The sequence below is a fragment of the Macaca nemestrina genome, chromosome 7 (assembly GCF_043159975.1).
Source record: "Macaca nemestrina isolate mMacNem1 chromosome 7, mMacNem.hap1, whole genome shotgun sequence".
Classification (NCBI taxonomy): Eukaryota; Metazoa; Chordata; class Mammalia; order Primates; family Cercopithecidae; genus Macaca; species Macaca nemestrina.
The window spans coordinates 85,890,867-85,896,866 of record NC_092131.1 but is presented as its reverse complement, the minus strand read 5'-3'; positions in this window follow the sequence as shown (position 1 = coordinate 85,896,866).

Below are 6,000 nucleotides of genomic sequence, written 5' to 3'. Positions count from 1 at the left end.
AGGACATGAAGTACAGGCCCATGTTGGAGTGGGGTAACGTAGAACCTGAGGTAGGCCTGGGGTGAGCATGAAAAATAGCCTAGAGGCAAGGAGGAGGGAATCCTGGGAGAAAAGAGCTGGACTGCCCAACAATCTGAGGGTCTGGACACAATGAAAAAAGAAACCGGACAAAAATTAAAGTAAAAAACCTGGAAAATTTAAATAATTCCTGTGCTTACTAGCAGGTAATTAAGGAAGCATTTTACGTAACATCTGAAGCCTCAGATTTAAGTGGACACAGGGCCACTGTAGGCCCTAGCATAGTATAGGCATAGACCAAGTGTCTGCAGAAATCCTAAAGCCACATGAGTGAAATGAACACCCACTATTGTTTTTATATTGTTCTTGCTTTCTTGCTTTCTTGCTTTCTTTTGGAATGGAGTCTCATTCTGTCACCCAGGCCGGAGTGCAGTGGCATGATCTTGGCTTACCACAACCTCCTCCTTCCAAGTTCATGCAATTCTTCAGACTCAGCCTCCCAAGTAGCTGGGATTACAGGTGCCCACTACCATGCCTGGCTAACTTTTGTATTTTTAGTAGAGATGGGGTTTCACCATGCTGGCCAGGCTGGTCTCAAACTCCTGACCTCAGGCGAATCACCTGCCTTGGCCTCCCAAAGTGCTGGGATAAGAGGCGTGAGCCACCATGCCCGCCCTGTATTGTTAATTTTCTTCCCCCTCCAGTGGTAAAGACAATTGATAGTTGACTAAATTCATATTATTGTTGCCTCCACTGTTCTGCTTTCTGTAATTCTTATCCATCATGAGAAGGGCTGACTTGGAAGAGTTCAGAGCAGTGAAGAGAAATCCCAGAGAGTGTCTGTCAACCCTCAAAAAGACTTTGAATTTGACTGTCAGACATAGGAATAGGCTTGCCGCTCTCACCAGGCTCCCAAGAAGAGTCCTTGGGCAGGCTAGATGGCTGGAAAAAGAAAATTCCTCTCTGATGCCCAAAGGCAGCTAGAAGGCATCCTGGCTTCAGGAACAGTGCCATCTCCTGGCTGCCCTCACAAAGAGGTCATCCAACATTGTGAAACCATGGCTATGAGTGAAAGGCAAGAGAAAATAAGGGAATCTGAAACCATGTAAATATGCCACTTCCTCTACATTAGCGGAGGCCAGATATAGGCAATGAAGAGAATGTTACTTCTATCATATAACATGTTCTCGATTCGGAAGATGCCATAGCCTTGAGAAAGTCTTCATTACACCATCTTGAAAGCTCTCAGGACGATATAGGTAGGGTCCAAATAAGAAAATGGACTCAAGGAAATCCAAGTTGTGACCTTCACTCTGAAAATTAAGATTTTAAACAGAAAATAGGAATCGTTGAATTTGAAAGCCAGAAAGGATCTTAAAAGCCAAGTAGGAATCCCCTCATTCAGTTTAAATGTTCACTAAATATTGAGTGAATAAGATCATCCAGTCTCAATTCAAATATTTTCAATGACAATTCTTATTTCAAAAAATCTGTCCTAAACCAAATCAAAATCTGCCTCCCATAACTTCATATCTTTATATTTGTTGTGCCTTCCGGAGTAAGGCAGACTAAGTTCACTTTCGCATATTCAAATATTTAAAGATAGCTATCCTGTCCAACCATTCCTCATGACTGTCTAAGAAATTTTAAACTCCTTGAGAGAAGAATCCAAGTTCAATATATTTTCCTGTACCATATGAGTCTTAATAGAGTGACTAACCTGTAGTGGGTAGTCAATAAATGTGAGTTGAATACATGAATTAATATCTATGTGTCCACCTGACCAACAGTTCTACTCAGGTGTCTCAAAGGCACTTCAGCTCAACTCCAAGACCTAAATCAAGATCTTCCTTGTGAATATGGCCCTAGCCTAAGGTGCCCTATCTGAAGGAATAACACCATCATTTCAAACCCATCCACTGCTCTCCATCCACTGCCACCAGCCTGGTCAAAACCACGATTTTCTTCTTTGGATTGTTTCTATAGCCTGTTGAGTTAAGTTAGCTGGCCTCTGGTACTATTCAATATCTCCTCCCCACAGCAGCCAGAGTGATCTCTCCAAAATACAAATATGATCACGTCATACCCCTCATTAAATATCCTTCAGTAACTTCCCATTGCAGATAGGCAAAACACGAAAATCCCTAAAAGTCCTCTAAGACCTTGCACAGTCTGACTCCTTCTCACCTCCTCTGCCATATCTCACTCCTCTCTCCCTCATTTTCCAAACATGCCTTCTTCCAGCTATTAAATACTTGAATGTACCAGCTGCCTTCCCACCCCAGGGTTTTGCAGCACTTTCCCTCTCCTCGTCCCCTGTTTAACTCCTATTGAAAGGAGTTAAACAAAAAAGATCAAAGTCTACACATTCGTTTTTCAGAGGCATCTTGAGATCTCCTGACAAGTTCAGGTTGTTTATTCTTTAATGCTTTCATATATAAGTTTGTAATATTTTATTAATTTGATTATGCCTATTTTCTCATGAGTCTGTAAGCTCTGGAGATCAAGGACTATATCTGCATTTACTTATTCAACCTGACAAATCGCATAAGCATATCTGTATGAATAAATGAATGAATTTCCCATATTCTGGGACTTCCCAGAATTTGATCATCATCACATACTCTGGGCTGCAGTGGGGCCTCAAGCCTTGCCATATTCTCACTTTTTAAGGGTCTTGGAGACTCCACAGTCATCCTGAGCTGGAGTTCAAGGCTTCTTAGAAACCACTGATTTATACTCATTCTGTCTGGTATACTCAAGAGCCCATTCTTAGGCACACAGGACAACTGAACAGGATTAGAGGGTCCTCCATAGGTCTGAGTCAGCTTCCACATAGGGATCCTGAACAGATAAGTAAAACCTGCCCTGAGAGTCTAGCTAGACACGAAGAAATCAGAGGAGCCCAAAATGATTATTATTTTCTTAGTGACTACTGGCTAGGCTTATGATGAGCCCTCTTGGTGTTTTTCATTTTGTGTAGCTATTTTCAGTAGCTGTATCATTAAAATACACAAGTCTATAATTATGGGGATGCATATCGTCATCCCTCAAATATGTACTGAGCACATAGAATATTCCTGGTCCTGTGCCACACGCTCAGTTACAAAGGCGGCCAAAGCTCAATTCCTGTCCTCAAGGTGCTCTTCCTAGTGGAAGAAATAGACATGAAAATAGAAACTTACTAACAGAGAAAGGAGCAAACAGAACACAGAGAAGAAAGTGATGGCCTAGAGATGGGGAGCGCTTGTCACAGGAGGTGACATAGGCTCATAACAGAAAAAGCACTTGTTTCCCTGAGGTAAGGTGTGCTTGCAGGTTCCTTAAGATGACCCAGGAGAGAAGATGAGCATCCTCAACAGTTACACACAAACACACTCACGTTGGTCTCTGATGCTTGCAGTGAAAATAAACAACTGAAAATAGGCCCGGCGCGCTGGCTCATGCCTGTAATCCCAACACTTTTTGTTTGCTTGTTTGTTTTTAATCCCAACACTTTGAGAGGCCAACATGGGAGAATTGCTTGAGCCCAAGAGTTCAAGACCAGCCTGGGTGACAAAGCAAGACCTCGTCTCTATTAAAATAAAAAGAAAAAATAAAATATTGAAAAATAGCCAAAAATGTGCTGCAAACCACCTTGGCACGTTTATACCTATGTAACAAACCTGCACACTCTGCACATGTATCCTGGAATTTAAAGTAAAATAAAAAAATTTTAAATTAAAAAAATGAAAATAAATAAACTGAAAATGTATGGAAAAATACAAAACCCCAGACTAGACACAATCAGTTTCTTTTTGTGGGAAAGTGGATTTATATCAGAGCTTTCATAGGGGTTCTATAACCACAGAATGTGGTTAATTCCCTGCCAAGTAAAACTTAGATACTTGAAAAATGCTGCTATTGTACACACCGCAGAACAGAGCAGCCAAAATGGTAGTGGTATGGGTTGAAAAGATAAAGAATTAAGAAAAGCAAAGAGGAAGGGGAGAGTAAAAGGAGAATATTATTTCCTTGAATGATGATCACTCCTTTTATTAATAACTTTCTGTTCTTAAAGAGATTTCCCAAACCTCTGGGCTTTCCCAGAATTTGATACCACTGGTGCACTGACCTAGCCTCATCCTGCCAATGTGAGGAAGCCCAGGGAGACTAGTAAAATGCTTTATAGAGCAGCAACCACGCCAATGGGGCTGGCTGTGAACCTTCACCTTGGTGTGTTCTTTGATTTCATTTGGTGTGAAATATTGAGATTTCTCCTCAGATATCCCAGCGCCTTGTAGCTACACCGGATCTATAAATCTTTATCTGGGTTAGATTGAACCATTTTCATTTATGGAGTTGTTTTTAATCACAGCAAGAGTAAAACTTTTGCCCTGTACAAAAAAGTCACCTGTAAACTGAGCCATTCTGATTCAGCGTTCTGCTTCTCCTCTGAAATTGTGTCTCTTCTGAGAGCTCTGGAATAAAACAGCTGCCATAGTCATATCACCCTTCCATATTTTCCTCTTTGTATTAGTCAGCTCTGATGTGGTAACGAACAGTGCCAGGACCTCAGTGGCTTACAGCAATGAACATTTACTTTTTGTTCCCGCTTTTACTACCAGTTGGCTACTGAGTTCTACTCCCTGTGTCTTCCCATTCCAGAGCCCAAGATGAAAGATAAGCCACTATTTGGGGCATACTTTTTTTTTTTTTTTTCCTGACAGGATCTCGCTCTGTTGCCCAGAGGCTGCAGTACAGTGGTGCAATCTCAGCTCACTGCAGCTTCAACCTCCTGGACTCAAGAGATTCTCCCACCTCAGCCTCCCAAGTAGCTGGGACTACAGGTGTGCATGCCACCATGCCTGGCTAATTTTTGGTTTTTTTTGTTTTTTTGTAGAGATGGGGTTTTGCCATGTTGCCAGGGCTGGTCTCCAACTCCTGGGCTCAAGCAATCCACCTGCCTTAATGACCCAAAGTGCTGAGATTATAGGCATGAGCCACCATGCCCCTCCACACTGTTTTTATGACAGAAGAAAAAGAACAAGAGAAATGCAAGCAGAAACTCAAGATACTTCTTAAAACTTCTGCTCAGACACAGCAGACATCATGTCCACTCACATTCATTGGTCAAAGCCCTTCCATGGCCAAGCACAAAATCAACTAAGCAGGGACTCACACCTTTCCCACAGAAGGCACTGCAAGACACATAGCAATGGGTAGGAATCAATAACCTTTTTCATGGAAAGAAAGATCAAATACTTCAGAATAATAATTATAACCTACCATACCCTTTAACTCCACCCATGTAATTTGTCTTCATCCTGGGGAGTTTCTCCTGCTGTCAACTAAAAAGGAATTTAAAATGCTTTTTTTCTTCTTAGAATTCTTTGGGGGCAACATTTGCCCAATTATTCTTCAGAATGTCACCCTTCCCAACAATTTAACATCCCTCAACTGTTAAATTGTTAACAGTTGTTGCACAATTTAACAGAATTCCACCATCAGATAATTTTGGCAAATGCAACATATTAATATCCTCCTCTTAATATTTAAATTCTTATTACCATATTAAATGCTCTGAGAACCCCTGCTGTAAAGATACCTATTTAACGTGGGATTGGAATCACAGAATTCTTTTTGTAATGGCACAGCCATTAAGACTCGTGAAATTCTATAGGCAAATACTGTCCCAAAGGATTACGTGGGAATCAGTCAGACAGATTCCTGCTGTTTCCTCATTTCTGTGCATCCAGACTGAAGGGTACCTAATGATGCTGAGAGGAGCTACGCGTAAGGCCAATGGGTCTGTACAGGCCTCAAAAAGAAGGCTTGCATTTTTTGCTAAGACCAAACTCAATGTCAGAAACCTGAAAATGCTATTCAGATACTACTCTTTGTCTACCGAATTAAGTATAAACACTTCAGACTGGCTTTTGTTCCTTCCTTTCTGTCTGCAACAAATATATCTTGAGTCCTACTATGTGCCAAGTACTGTGC